Raw genomic sequence first — 16668 nt, forward strand, 5'->3', positions numbered from 1 at the left:
CTGGTATTTAAAATACCAGTGACATAGCTTCAAGCATCACAAAAACATGCAAGCCACCACAGTATGACAAACTGACAAATGGTAACACATCACATTAAGTTTCCATTTAACAATTTTTACACAAATTGTTTCATTATTATTTTCAGTATGTGTTTGCATTCTCATCATTTTCATTATTTGTTCTGTTTCTGTTGATCTAGCTTCCCTGCCCCTTCTTATCTTCTCATCTTTGCATTTGGTTAACTGTTAACCATTAGATCTCATCTAGTTGATCATTTAAGGGATCACATTACTCTCAGATGATACTGTTTGTTTTATTAGCCAATCTATTATTTGGCTAAAGGTGACCTCCAGGAGTGACTTTACTCCCCAGTTCAAAGGATATCATAGAACAATGGTCTCGAGGGTTCCTCTCTGTCCCTATTGGTTCCATAAGTTTGGCCTTTTTAGGAAATTTGAAGTTTGTTCTTCATCTTTCTGCCATTCTATCCAGGACCTTTTATTGTGGCCCTGGTCAGAACTGTCTCACTAGTGGCAGCCAGGCACCATTCAATTCTACTGGTCTCATGTTAGAAAAGGTCATGTTTGTATGGGCTATTGGTTCCTTGAACTACTTTTCTTCTTTGAGTCTTTGGTTTCCTTCATTCTCTTTTGCTCCAGACAAATAAAGATCAGTAGGTGTATCTTAGATGCCATTCACATGTAAGACTGCAAATGTTACTCATCAAACTAGAGTATAGAGGATTATCGTTATGAGCTATGTTTTGTCAATTGACTAATTGTCCTATGAGGGTATGGTCCAAAACCTTTCCATCCTGCAAGGTATTTGGATATGTTCAGGAAATATCCATAACACTGTGGCCTATGTGCAGAACAGCCTAGGGTTACAGAGTAAGATATCCCACATAAAGATTACAGCCAAGTATACCCTATGGTACAGTTCTACTTTGCAATAGCAGTCTGCTATGATTTGGAATTGACTCTATGGCACACAACACCACTATCCCCCTGTTTAAGGAGACTGAAGATGTAACTGTTTCCTCAGAGAAATAGCTACAACAAAAACTTTTTGTTCTTGCCTACAAAATGGATTTAGGTAAAGTAAGTAGCTCATTTCCTATCAATTTAAATTCCATTTAAAGAAAAAAATCACAAATTCAATGGACCACTTTAAACAGTTCTGTTTTCTCCCTTATGTTCCAATTCTATTTATTTTCACGCACTAGCATAGATTATTAGCTTCAAGAATGTTATTACTAAGATCAAGGTTCATTTCCAAAAACAACAGGGCTTGAGAAGATAAAATTATTACATATAATGTAAATGTTGAAATTCAAATTAAATCTGTCCTTCAAAATAAAAGCAAAAGGTCTATTATTTTCTGTGCTTTTTGGCTATGACTATATAATGAGTTTTCCAACTATTGTCCAATGGTTTGTTAACTCTTAAGGCTGACTGTTTATTTATATTAAGGGTTACTAAAGTTCTTTCGTTTGTAAAGTAAGGATCATTTTACTTCCCACTCCTGTTATTGTCAGCATAATAAAAACTCACCACTGTTTCACATATCCTTTTTATTTCTAAGACTCTGGGGAACTTGTCTAATTAAGAGTTTCAAATAGTCTTGACTTAGCAAGATTTAAAATTGACAAAACTGCACCGATATCATAATGTTCCTACTAACTGGGCAGGCTTCATTTCACTTGATCCACTTAGTCTGCAATTCTGTTTGAAGGCTTCAGTTGTATGAATTACTACAAAAGTGATGCTCAGATGCCTTTAAAATTTTACATTAGGAAAAGACATTTTATTTATACATCCAATAAGGATTTCTTTTTAAAAAATTATGTTTTTATTTTATCATGATAAAATAAATACAACATAGCACTTGCCATTTTTACCATTTTAATATGTAGAATTCAGTGACATTAAATCAGTTTTGTGCAATCATCTTCAGCATTTATTTCCAAAACCTTTTTCATCAGCCCATCTTGAAACTCTGTACCCAATAAGCAATAATTCCTAAAGAAGCATTTCTATACCATCTGTTAGCTTCCTTTACCACCTCTTTTTGCACTGGGCATGGTAAACCTATCACGAACCTGTCATAAAACTCACCGAACATGAAGAAAGAGGCCAGGTAATCAGTTCAGCACACTGGCAGCACGTGGGTCCATATGTTGCTTGCAAATGTTGAACTCCTACTATGTGCCATTCACGGTAGCATATATTTACATATACGTATATATTTACCCCTTCCACTAGCCTTCAGAAAGGAGCTCTGGTAGCGTAGTGGTTACGAATTGGGCTGCGAACTGTTAGGTCAGCAGTTCGAAACTACCAGCTGTTCCACGGGAGAAAGACGAGACGTTCTGCTCCTGTTAAGATTTACAGCCTGTACAGGGTCACTATGAGTTGGAACCGACTTGAAGGCACATAACAACAACAACAACAACTAGCCTGCAGATAGTTATTTTTATATCCCCGCTATAAATGTGGGAGCCCTGGTGTGGTGCAAAGACGGCAGTTGGAACTCTTCAGCTTCTCATTGTAACCAACAACAACAACAACAATATATAAATGTGGAAAGTTAAGCACTGTGATCTTAAGTTGGTCAGAGGCAGAGCTGGATTTTAAATCCAGGTTGGTGCTCCCTAATGTTTGTGCTGTCTCCAATACTTAGCATGACTCTCTTGAGAACATTCTGCTTATGTCTGAATGCTGGGAAAAAACAATTAAATGAAACAAACAAACAGAACACATTTAAAGTGTTTAGAATACTTTCTGAAGTGAAGGAGACTTATTATCTTCAATTCTTTCATTCTCCTTATTGACCTTCTTCTCCTCGATTCCAACTTTTGTTAATGTTACCTGATCCCAGTATATGCCTCAGCTTCACCTCTGCTGCCTCCAGTTACACTGTGAAGTCCACTTTCCTTGTGAGTTGATCCCACATCTGCAGGAGTCTAGGATGTCTATCACATTGTTAATCTGATAGGAGCAGTATAAAGCTTTCCATATACCCAATGGACCAAGAATCATATGAATGTCAAGTTCCTAGTAAGAGGAACAGACATCCTAAACCACCAAAGCCTGAAGAACAAATGGTAGCAGCCAGGGATGTTTTAAAGGAAAAGTTAGACTTTGCATCTTTTCCATGGAAGTTTCAAATACAATGTCCTCAATTACACAACTCATACAGTTTATGGGAACATTACAGTTACCACTGTCATTTTTTTGGCTGGCCTATGTCATCATGTCTCATTCCATCTTGGATCAGCCCACCAGTCTGGAATCAGCCCACCCAAAAGGTTTGTTCCCTCCCTCCCATCCTCACCAACAGTCTCTACTTGGGAAACCATTTCTCCTCCAATGCCTTCTAAGACATGATATTAAGATTAAAAAGAGAGAGAGGCAGCTAGTTCAGCTGGGCCCTGATGAAAATGTAGGAGAAACAGGGTAAAAAGAAAAAGAAAAAAAAATGAAGGCAGGAGAAAGCCTCCCAGCAGAGAGAACTTCGTCAAAAGCAATTTGCCCTGCTGGCCAATGCTATAATGTGGGCGAAATTTTGCCACAAGTATTTGCTAACTACTGAATTTAATTAAAGTAACCCTGGTGACTAAAACCACAATCCACTATAAAAGGTTTGTGGGTAAAGAGCTGGAAAGGATATGAGTATTTTGCAATAACATAGAAAACTATTTTTAATAGAAATTATAAATACAAAATGGAGGGGCTATAATAGCACAAAGCGGCTATCATATATACAAACTTTCATGAGTGTGCTTAGTTTCAGAATGAGGAGGGTGAGGTAGAATCCCCATTGAATAGTTTTAGTCTTTTCCAGATGGATCTGATGAAATGTGTTGGGGAGGATGCTGATAGGATTTTATGATTCAGTTGTAATTGTTAGCAGGATTGATCACAATTGCTACAACAGTAATTGTAGAAGTTGTGTAACTGAAAGTGGGGAGTAGTTAATCTTTCATTTCAGAAACAGATAACCTCAGGACCATCAAGAAGGAAGATCATGAATGGAGTGTGAGATCCTACCCAGAAAAGCCGTAACAACAGAGGTGATGACATAGAGAGATAGAGCAGCCGAGGGCTCGAGGCCCATACAGGAGGTTGCCTTGTAATAAAATGTTCCCTTTGGTCATTTAAATGAATATATATTTTTTGTTTTGTATGTGAAGATCAAATCTTTTTGCTCTGTTTGTTTGTGAAAAATAAGATGTAAAAGGAAGCCACAGGGTGGAAGCAGGATAACTGTTGTTAAAGGAAGAGGAAGTAATTATTGAAACGAAACAAAATGAATGATTACTTAAAAGGAAGGTTGATGATCTTGTCTTTTTACCTTCTCTCAATTCAAAATAAAAAGTTAAAAAATAAATAAGTATATAAAAATACAATAAAATAAATACGTTATAAGGAAAAGGTAATTGCCTCCATCTTTATGAGGGTGAGGTCTCTCTCCTCTATTTGCTCTGCCAAAGCACAGTTCACTTCTTCAGTTGAGATGGAAAATTATGTCTGGTCTTCTTTAGATGCAACTCTTCATTTACTTATCCATTCAGAAATAGTTATGGATTACTTCTCATATATGTCAGACACTGGTCCGGGACATGAAGACATCTATACAAATAATTATAATACAAGATAGAATGTGGTTATGTGTCATCGGAGATATGTGAACTGTCTTCAAAACCAAAACATGTATGAAGTCACTCTATAGAGAACTCTCTGACTGGATGCCAGAGGCCAAAGTGCATAATAGCCTAAGAAGCACATACTAGGTTCAACCTGGATCAGCCATTACTTAACTGTGTCACCTGGGATGGGTTTCTTGCCTTCTCAAAATTGCCATTTCCTCATGCAGAAAGGGAACATAAAATGCTTCATGAAGACGAACTAAAATAATCTAGGTGAAGAGTTTTGCATAGTGCCCGCTCCACTCCAAGTGCTCAAGAAATGGTCCTCCCAGTATTCTTGTGCTTAATGTATCTGCTAGCATTGTCTGGTTTAATCAGTAGTAGAGACCAACTCTGGCTAACATAAGCAAGTACACAAGCAGTAACAGATGCATTGGTAACTGTTAAGACTGAATTGTGTATCCCCACCCCCCAATATGAAGTTCTAACCCCTTGCATCTGTAAATATGACCTTTGAGTGTCTTTGAGGATGTTATTAGATAAATTAACATGCAGTCACATTGAAGCAGGGTGGGTCTTAATCCTATATGAGTGGTGTCTTGTAAGAGAGGAAAATTGGCAAGAGAGACACAGAGGAAAACAGGCCATGTGACTATAAAGTTCTTAGCACTACTAGACGCTGAGAGAGGCAAGAAAGGATCTTCCCCTAGAGCCTCCAAAGAGATCATGGTTCCGTTGACACTCTGAATTTGGGCTGTTACAGCTGTGAGACAAGAAATTTCTGTTCATATAAGCTACATAACCAATGGCATTTTATTATAGCAGTCCTAGGAGTCCTGGTGTGGCACTGTGGGTTAATGCACCAGACTGCAAAACTGTTTGAACTGCAAGGTCGGCGGTTCAAGCTCACCAGTTGCTCCTCAGAAACCCTATACATGGTCGCTATGGGTCAGAATCAACTCAACAGCCCTTAACAACAACAAGGAAGCTAATATAGTAATTTAAGAGGGTGGCTTATAGACTGTAAGAGAGTTCAGTTCAGGAGCCAGGTGTGAAAAGCATAGGCATTCACAGCTGCATTAGGAATCTATGCACAAGAAATTAATGCAGAGTCTCTTCAGGAGACCATTGTTACCTTTTCTCAATCTTAATATCACTGGACTCAGATTCACCCTGCAAGGAGAGAACACAACACTGGCTTACATCTTAGACAGGTGATTGGTTATATCCGTCTCTTAGAAGGGGCAATGAGCCAGAGAAGTCTTGGAAGCTGTGGGTTTGATTGTTTTTTAAAGGGAAGAGAAAGGCAGTATTCATGCTGAGAGGAGTCTAAAGCTGAGGATGCAAAAGTGAGCAGGCAGCATCATTACTGGTAGGAGGGTAAGTTCGGCCTGAGATTGGTCAGGAATAAAGAAGATTTGAGTTGAGGTGGATAGGTACAGTCAAATTTTCCAGAGCAGTTTAGAGCTGGTGTGACAGGAACTAAGAAGACACTGAAGGAATCTTAGGAAGATACAGCAGGCATGAAAGCATGTTTCTCATACCGAGTTTAGTAGGTCTGGGCAGTGGGAACTGTGGTCTGGAGAGAGGAGAAATAAAAAGCAGGGTTGTGAGGTGATGAAGTTCTACACTGGGGTGGCTACACTTGGAAAGGAGAAGCTAGTCCAGGTAAGGGTAAGACGTTGCTTTTTTTTTTTTTTTTTTTCAGAGAAAAATAACATTTCAAAAATCAACAGGATGTGGTGATTTAGTGTAATGGGAAATGAAGTGGAGGAAAGAATGCAAGATGGTTCCAAGGCATCCTGTTTGGGTCAGCAGGAAAGGACAGCATGATGACAGAAAGAAATACTGCACTGCAGACTACAGATGAGTTTGCAGTGACAGTAAAAGAGCCATGTAGATCATTAAAGTAACCAGTTAACACAGGATACCGAGGATTCTATTGGCCAGCTATGGTCTAAACTCTCCCCAAGACCTGATCATTTTTTAGAATAACAGAAAAAAAGCACCAGGGCCAGATTTCAAAGAGGCTACCAACTTCATCAAGATTGACATCGAAATTTAAAGAGACAGTATAGACATAAAACCAAACGGCCACCACTCGTCTGTCTGTCGTGCTGTGGTGGTTTGAGTTGCTGTGATTCTGAGGGCTATGCCACCGGTGTTTTAAATAACCAGCAGGTTCACCCATGGTGGAAAGGTTTCAGATGAGCTACAAAACAAAGACAGACTAGGAAGAAAGAGTGACAAACTACTTCTGAATCGCTAGTCACTGAAAACTCTATGCATAGCAGAGAAACATTGTCAGATATAGGACTGGAAGGTGGGAGGGCACTCAGAAAGCGAATGTGGAAAAAAATGCCTCCTCATGGATCAGCCAGGTGGCATCATTGATGGACTCAAGTGTGGCAGCAGTAGTGAGGTTGGCCCAGGATCGGACATTGTTTCGTTCTGCTGTGCATAGGGTCGCTATGAGTCGGTCCCGACTCGATGGCACCTGACAACAACAACAACAACCAACTTCAAATGAGTTTAAAAGAACTTCTCATTTTTTTCACATGGATTGATGGCAGGTTATTCATAATATAATATTGCAGTCGCTCAATCCTTTCTTAAATTCTGTCTCTAGGTAGCAGGTCTTGGTTGGCCTACCCCCTCTAGCACACCATTGTACACAATAATTGAAATACAAAGGCAATCCATACACACCCTAGCCCCATCTGTATCCTCCTACAGCTCTGCAGACACGCTTCTCTTATTCATTCGGAGATACTTGTATTTGTGGAACTATATGAGAGCTCCCACCTTTGTTTGACTTCATCCTTGGTGTTGCTGGCATTTCTTATCACCTTGTTTCTGATTTGCCTTCATTATGACAAAAGTCCAAGGAAAAGCTGTAACTGACAATACCTAAAGAGAAAGGTTTGCTGAAAGAGGAAGCTTTGTGCTCTTGTAAAGATGTACAGCCTCAGAAACCTTACATAAGGCCGCTATGAATTGGAATCAACTTAGAGGCAGTGGGTGCTTAAAGAGAAGGGTGTTAAGCCCCACTTGGTAGTTTGAACATGCTTGTTTAATTGGACTGCTAGTCAATCGCTACATATTGTAATTAACTTAGAAGCACATAGCTGTGTCAGATTGGTTCTGAGGGGAAAAGCTATAACTAATCTTTTTGCTATAATTGAGCTCCTTAACAAAAACTAACTTTTCTCTTTACTGAGGAATCAAATATGCACAGTAATGAGCATTTGGGGAGTCTGGACCTGGTACCTTATGTACACTTTTTTTCGATGCTCATAAAAATGAGGAAAGAGTCCCAAAAAAGCAAAGGTATTTTCTCAAGGTCATTTAACCTGGATTTGAATCCAGATCTTTCCATTTGCTTTGGATGGTAACTGATGTATTGTAATGACTTCAACTGTTTAATACTCCCATTGGTGTTATGGCCAGTATTTAAGAAACACTTGTTTACAAGTGTAAAATGCTCTTGAATGATGTGCCATCATTCAATAATATCCATGCCAGTAGGTGTGTTGCATGACAGTTCTCACAGTTGGGGAGTGGTCCCAACAGAACTAAGTATAGCAGTTCTCTGCCACCCAATGATGGAGAATCTTGAAAGCAAGATGTTGCTTTTCAAATGCCTCACTCACTCTCTTCATTTTGAAGACTATGTTCATTAAAAGGAAATTTAATCCATATGTTTCTGGGTCTCTTAAACTTAAATCATTAACAATGTGTTCCTTTGCAATAGCTACTAGATGTCCAAATGTCTTTGGAGACATTTTTTCCCCCTGTGAGTATTTGATCAAGAGTAATCACCAAAAGATTTCAGTTCACTACTTGATCATTCAAACCCATAAGGTTTAAATTGCAGACTTGCCCACTCCTTATTCTGGAAGGGCCCCAGAGAGCAATAATAACCAGGAGCTGGCAAGCATTAATATGTGAACAGCTGGAAAAGAAGGTGGGTGTGGAAAGAGCAGATAATAACCAATGTGAACACCATTGGGAAGCCAGGCCAGGGCAGGGTCTCTTGATGAATCCGTGAGACAGAGTGTCCTTGGAGTTCCAGTGTTTTTATTGAGTCAGCAATGGCAGGAGCAGCCAGAGGAACACATCAGGAGCCATGGGGGAATTCATGGTTGGAAGCAGAACTATGACTTAGATCCATATTTTATATAGAACTGGAAATCTGCTGCTGGACCCTGAGGTTACCATTTGCTCAGATGTCTTATGAGAAGGTCTCAGCTTCTGCTGGCCTACACAGCAAGGCCCACCTCCGGACTGCAGGTAAAAGACCTGAAAAACTTATTTTTCGTAGTCAGTTCTCTTAATGAGAACTATGTAATGTATTACTTTATTATTTTAACCTTGATTTAGAAAAGATTAGGGATTTATTCAGTTGTAATAAGCATCACAAAATGGAATACAGATTTGCCTAACTTGAAAAATTAATATTAAGTTCTTCTTAAAATAGTTGAATTGTAAATATTTTCTACCATTAATTGCAGATAATGGGAGAGAGAGGGGGATATTAACCAGGTGGCCATTCTTGTGAAGAAAAATTAATTACATGATTCAGTTAAAGTACTAGTTGTGGAAGTAACAATATTATATATATGGAATCCTGGTGTGGTGCTGTAGGATAAAGCACTGGACCGCAAGTTCAGCTTGAACCATGAAGGTCGGTGGTTCAAACCCACTAGCTGCATCTCTGAAACTCTATACAGGGTCACTATTAGTAGGAACTGACTCAACAGCATTTAACAATAGTATATATACTTTAAAAATGTAAATATATAGAGAAAGTCCTGGTGTGGTGCTGTCAGTCAGCAGTTTAAACCCACCAGCTACTCCTCAGAAACCCTATACAGGGTTACTATGAGTTGGAAACAACTCAACAGCACTTAACAACAATATAATATTTTGTGAACATGAAATGTTTCACATTGGTTGATATATCCCTGCGTCTCACATTATTCCCATTATATATCTGGCAAGTATTGCTCCTAGACTCTTTACCAAGGAAAGATGTAATGTAAGGGAAGGTACAGGACAATAGGAAAAGAAAAGATAAGAAAGCCCAAGGAGGCTCTAGTGAACAAGGAAGACAGAATAAGGGAAACTACCTATTGTGAGTTGAGTTTCATCACTCTCAGGGCCTAGACACTTGTTCCATTCTAGCCTCCCATAACTTAACAAGATTTGCCTCTTGCAATTTGATCCTCTTAGCTTGGGCCTCACACTTCTTCAATGCTAATGAGGTATGGGACCACTAACTGTCCATACATGCACAACCTGGATGTTGAGGGGGAGGTTAAGTTGATGGGCAGCTAATGTCCTATTGGTGACTCTTTAACAACTGTTGTTGTTGTTAAAAGCCATGGAGTCTATTCCAATTTATAATGACCCTATATAGAGTTTCCAAGGCTTTTAAAAATCTTTGTGGGAGCAGAAAGTCTCACCTTTCTTCCACAGAGTGGCTGGTGGGTTCAGACTGCTGACTTTGTGGTTCACAGTCCAGTGCTTATCCTATAAAACCACCTTCAGAATATTTACAAGACATTTACGTCTATCATATTTATGTTATTGTTGTTAAGTGTCATCAAGTCATTTCCAACTTATAGAGACCCTGTATAAGGTTTCTGAGGAGCTGCCGGTGAGACTGAACCACCGACTTTGCTGTTCAAATGGACCTTTCGATCCAGTGCTTATCCACAGTGACAGACCAGGACTCCAGAACATTTATAAGAGGCATAAATTCAGTCTTAAACTAAGGCAAAAAAATTCTCAATAGAGCATTGGTCACAGTATAGGGAAACAAACTGAAAATATGTTGGTAAGGTTTGGAGACTTGTAGCTTTACAAAAAATATTTAACAATAAACAATAACTTTTAAAAATAAATCTTATACTATACAACCATAAGCAAAATATAAATGTTCCCTTATTCTCGGAAGATAGCCTGGTAACATGAGCAATCAGTTGTATTTGACACCAAGCCACCATCCACTCTCATGTTGGTACTCAGCCCTATCTCTGTCCCTTTCCACTTAACTCTTTCTTTCCTGGGATTGCCTTTCTAATGAAGCAGTACACATAAGCTTGGCCTCAGGCCCTGTTGTGTGGAGGACTTTACTTATTAGGGGAAGATATTGTAGCTTCTGTTCTTCCCCCCTTCCCCACTTCCCCTTAAAATCAAAGCTTTCATATATGCACATTTGCTCTAAACACTTATGCTTCATTACGATCACTATAAAAATCCACGTAGGTGTTTATCATTTCATAATGACATAATGCGGAAACTATTAATTATGTGGTGTTTTAAGAAAATTTTAAAAAATGGAGAGCAGGAAGTATTTCCACATCCTGAACCTTCATCTGGTATTTGGCATCTGACGTAGAAGCATGGCTTCCATTGTTCTGTCAAACATCAGGTCCTAAACACCTGCTAGAGCATTTTCAGATATGCCTTTATGAAAAATTCTTTGGGGCCATAAGAAAACAGATCAAATAAAAACTGAAGTCTATTATAGAAAGCAGTACAATTTACAATTCTAAATAGATTATTACTAGACCAGTGTGGTGCACTAAATGGCACTCTTTACAATGGGACTTATTTTCAAGTGTCACTCATGGTACAATAATTGCTTTGCATCTAAATGCAGGATAAGATAGCCAAATCACCTGCTGGAAAATAAGCATGTATTTTTCTTTCATTTTAACTGAAAGCAGTTCTACTGGAAGGGAAAAGTGCTGGTATAGCTGTCCTTGGGCTGGACTGGTCCCCTTATGGGAAAGACAGAGGATTAGCCCTTTGTGTCTAAGGTTGTTACATTCCCAGGACATCCTAGAACACCAATGAACATCATGAGTCCCTGGACACCTGGGGATTAGTTAGCATCTACTGCTACTCTCAATCAGCAGATAAGAGCCTACTCTACTTATCCTTTAGTAATGAAATGCAACCCAAGAAAGAGAAGGCAAGACTCATCAGTGCTGTCTAAAACTAAGCCACATTTCAGTTCTTTTATTGCCTCATCTTCTTCCCCTTTTCTCTCCAATACTCCAACATTACAGAAATAGGAGCTTCATCAAAGAATTCAGCATGTGGCTCCCAGAATAAAATGAGGGATTGAGAGAGCTTGTCATAGCTTCAGGCTGTCCTTGTGCTGACGACTAGGCTGTGACAGTCACCCAGATGTTTTCACTTAGATGCCTCCCTTGGGCTCTGTGTGCTTTTCTTTCTGCAACCACAGCTCCATTTAGGATTCTGTGAGCAGGGACTCCTCCTTTGAAAGAACATCTCTTCCAAACAGGTGGAAGAAATAAAACAAGGACTAGCTTCATTTGAATTGAACATCAATGGCTGGGGCAAGAACTGGGCTGACACAAAGCCCTTGAATTCAGCTCAAGAAGAGAGCTGGGTGTACTCAGGCAAGGCCTAACTAAACCTCTTGGAATTGCAGAATTCTCATCTGCAAGAATGAGGGTGTTAGCCTGTGTCTGGTGTTTTCAAACTGATTTTAATGTGTAATATTCATTATTTAAAAAAAAAAAAAATAGGAAAAGGAGCAGCTCTTGCTCTTGTTGAACTTGGAAAGGAAACAATGGAAAATTATTGGTCTAAGGGAGTGTTGAAGTCCCTGACTGAAAATGCCCAGGCCAAAAGTCCAGCCCAGAGATTCCTCCTCCTTTATTCCCCCATCCTTCTAGCTGCCCTCCTTTCCCCACAGCTAGACACATGCAACATAAATCTAAATTCTAGTGAATTTTAAAGTTGCAAAATGACATTCAAATATCAGGACTGTTTTTCTCTTCCAGAAGAGAGAAATGAAAAAACTGATCTGTGACATTTAAGTAGCCCTTGATAAATGGGAGAGGAGAATGTGTTGAGAAATTGTGTCTTGGTTGGTCTATCCTGAATTGCATGGGGGAAAACTGGAAGCGTAGATAGGGCTCTACAGTTGAGACCCTAGCGCATAATTTAGCAGACTTCTGCTCTGCACAGCTAAGGAAGTTTTTCAGCCTCTTGGACAGCTTCCTTCTTTTGTTAAAGACGCCTGCCTTCCACCTTGGCTTATTCCAACAGATCAGAAGCTCAGAGACCACCTAGCTGGATATCAGGAGGTCTCTGGCCTCTAAGACTCTTCTTCAATATGCTGCCATTAGCTTCTGAGGGTCTGGTTTTCCTCAGATCCTGGGGATGATGGAGTTAGGTAGGCACCTTTGGTGCTCCCGGATTCACCAGTTGGTAAAATATAAAGGTGGAATTCTAAGCTTGCAGCTGGCTTGGAATCACTAATATACGAACTAGTCTGTCCACTCTTGGTGTTGTCCAAGTGTGGAATACAAAAAAGTTTTCTACATACTTCTCAGGATGTCAGCCATTCTATCAGCACTAAAGAACATCTTAGGAGCAAGGCCTAGAAGTTCCCATCTTCTCCTCCCACTGCCCAGTGTGCAAGCTGCTCATATATTTGGATGTGAACATCTGTCTCACATGTGGGCTCTTTCAAAAAGAATGGGAACAGGCCCTCATGCTTGTTCAATGTGATGCCAATGCTCCTCTTACAATTTTCTCAATCTAGACATTTAAATTCATTTCAAATTTGACTTCTGTCAGCCCTTCTTGGTTGTGAAATATTAAGGTGGCCAGTTTATACGTCATTAACTTCCTCAGCAAGCCTATCAAGACTCCTACATTACTTTGGGCATATACATGTGTTCATAAATATCTGATGTGTATTGACCTTTTCTAGCAAAAGACATGATGCTTCTCTGCATGGTAAGAAAAGCATGTCTAAATGAACAGAAAGAGGAAGGAAATGGGAGAGGCCAAAACATCAGCAGCAACAGATCTTCCGAGGAGTGGCAGGATTTGCCAAGAACACATTAGGCTGCCATGCAGGGATTGCCAGGAATATAGTATACTTTTTTAGCCCCATTTACTCCAGAGGGAGAGCCCAGCCTCAGCACTGTTACTTTTGAATGAGAAGGCACATGAATTGAGAGAACACAGACAAGTTCCTATCTCTTGAAGAATGAAGTTTGGGGATCCTAAAGGGTGTGAGGCTGGCTGTACCGTTCCAGGAAGAAGCTCCAACATCTGTCTCTGGACCCAGTCTGTACCACATGAAGCCAACTGGCAAAATGTGTTATTTTTCCTGGCCAGAAACGTAACATCTTTAGAAACCTAAATTCACCTTGACATTTCTCCCCCTTTCATAAGTTGTTTTTGTTATTGGACTTTGTTTGTCTCTTAGTCAGATTTTCTTCATAACTATTTCAAACCTTGAACTTGGACACACTCAAAAAGAAAAATGTTGTCACTGCAGATTCTTTAAGCCTGGAAGAATCAGGCTTCAGGATACAGGGAAGGGAACTGGGAATTGGCAAATTTTGAACATCTATTATTTAGACACTGACTCAGTGTTTTATATACATGTGAATTTAATCTTCACAAAACTCCTAGTGGATTAGTCCGGATCCTCCTATTACCATGATTATTTCAGGGGCAACACTGATCTGGCAATAAGTAACACTATACTTTCTACTCTGTACCAAACCAACTGCCAATTCTTTATAACAATTGCCTTGACTTGCACACAGTTACCTTGCTACGATAAACAATTAGGTTTTGTATCATTTTACTTTTTTTTTTTAATGTTTTATTGTGAATTATGTGATAGTTTACATGGGAGAACATTAGATTTACATTCATTATATATCGTATATCGTCTCATTGCCATGGTTACAATCCTCTCCATGCAATCCTTTCCCCCGTGCCCCCCAGGTCTTCAGCACACAGTCACTCTCCCTCTCTGGATCTAAAGTCTCCAGCTGCTCCATCGCTCCACGTCATCATCTCTGGCTCCATTTCAGGCATCACTGTTTCTCTGGGTAGGGTTCCGCTCTCTGCTCTTCTCCCTTGATGGTCCTAGGGACCTCCGCTCCTAGACTGAAAAGTTAATCACTCCCCTCCTTGCTATAAAACATCTACCTTTACATTTCTGACCCTCACAAACAGTCCTGATAACAATTATTCACTATTGTGTCATAAGTGACCAGTCTGTATTTCATTGCATCAGCTCCGCCTAGTCAGATTGAATACTACTCACTGGAGATTCTACCTTCCTCCAGGCCCTCTGGATCTAGGTTCCCTCTTGAAAGCTTGTAAGCCAGTCACTACTTGCCTTTGTAGCCTCATGCAAACCATTTTGGGAAGCCAAGGACCAAGATACCCATCCCTGTCTACTATGTGTGTGGAATGGGGTGGGAATGATTCTTGCTGTAAAAACTTGTTCCCTCTTTTGAGCTACTGCTTCCATAGGTGTAGGTCAAGTTCATCAAATTGTATGAGAATACTTTTTTTTCCTCTTCTTTTTATTTCTGGTTGAGCTCTGATCATCCAGTCACTGAAGCCAGGATAAGTGGGTATTATCTGCAAGTGTGGGTGTTCTTATGCATATGCCCTCTCTTCTGATCAGCTGGACGCTTCACTCTCCACTCTAGTCCTCTGTGGCTATGTCACTGACTCTGGGCCCAAGAGTCCCCAGGTCTTGCCACACTGCTGGCTAACCAGGTCTTCACCCGGGTTCACAGAAGTCTATTGAACGTTGTAGGGCTTAGCTCACTGCTTCATTGCTGTTTTTCCCTCACTTCCCCTTATCGGTGTCGAGCGTCTCTCTTGGGTTTCTTTTCCTGCAGTCATTATGTCTGGGTTATTCCAGCATATCTTTTTGCACTTCCAGCCTTCCTCTACTTGTGTAATCAATTCCTGTATGAAATTCCACCTTTTTGATATATTTCAAGTGGTTATTGTTTTCTTGACTGGATCCTGACTCCATGAATTACAAAGGGTTCAGAGGACAAGGCTAGGAAGCCACCTACTCCACAGGTCCCAGGTTAAGACCTAGAGTAGGGGCACCGTCCTGGGGAAGGGGGTCTCCACAGCCTCTTTCATTGTCTAGCTGAGAGAAGACATTTTTCCAGGGCAAGGATCTCCAGGTAAGTAATCTATAATTTTATTAGGATCACACTTTGTGGGTTACAGTTCTGTGGGTTTTGAAAAATGCAAAGATGCACATCTACCACAGCAGTGATACAGAACAGTTCACTAGCCTCAAAAATCCAGTGTTACCCCTTTGTAGTCAATTCATTCTTCTGTTGACTTCCAACTTTTGGTAACCAATGATCTGATAGTTTTGCCTTCTCTATAATATCATATAAATGAAGTGAAGTCAGGCTTTTGGGTCTGACTTCTTTTACTTAGAAAAACGCATTTGAGATTAATCCACATTGTTGCCTAGGATCAATTAATTTTAATATCCATGTATTTAATATCCATGATGTATCCATAATATCCCTTGTTCTGTTCAAACAACTGTCTCTTGGTCTCTGTACAGGTTCCTCTTGAGCACAATTAAGTGCTCCAGAATATTCATTTTCCACAATGCTACCCATACCTTATTATGATCCACACAATCAACAGCCTTTGCGTAGTCGATAAAGCACAGGTAGACATCTATCTGGTATTCTCTGCTTTCAGCCAAGATTCATCTAATATAAGTAATGATATCCCTTGTTCCACGTTCTTATCTGAATCTGGTTTGAACCTCTGGCAGTTCTCTGTCAATGTTCATTTGCAGCCATTTTTAAATTATCTTTAGCAAAATTTTACTTGCATGAGATATTAATGATATTGTCCAATAATTTGTGGATTCTATTGAGTCATCGCTCTTTAAAATGGGCATGAATATGGATTTCTTCTTGTCAGTTAGCTAAGTATTACAAAGTTGGTCTTCCAAGTTTTGTGGCATTGATGAGTGCCTCCAGTGCTTCATCAGTTTGTTGAAAGACTTTAATTTGGGTTTCCTCAATTCCTGGAGCCTTGTGCTTTGCCAATGCCTTCAATGCACCTTGGACTTTTTCCTTCAGTATCACTGGCTCTTGATCATATGCTTCCTCTTGAAATGGTTGAACAGTGACCATTTATTTTTGGTGCAGTGACT

The sequence above is a fragment of the Chrysochloris asiatica genome, unplaced genomic scaffold (assembly GCF_000296735.1).
Source record: "Chrysochloris asiatica unplaced genomic scaffold, ChrAsi1.0 scaffold00143, whole genome shotgun sequence".
Classification (NCBI taxonomy): domain Eukaryota; kingdom Metazoa; phylum Chordata; class Mammalia; order Afrosoricida; family Chrysochloridae; genus Chrysochloris; species Chrysochloris asiatica.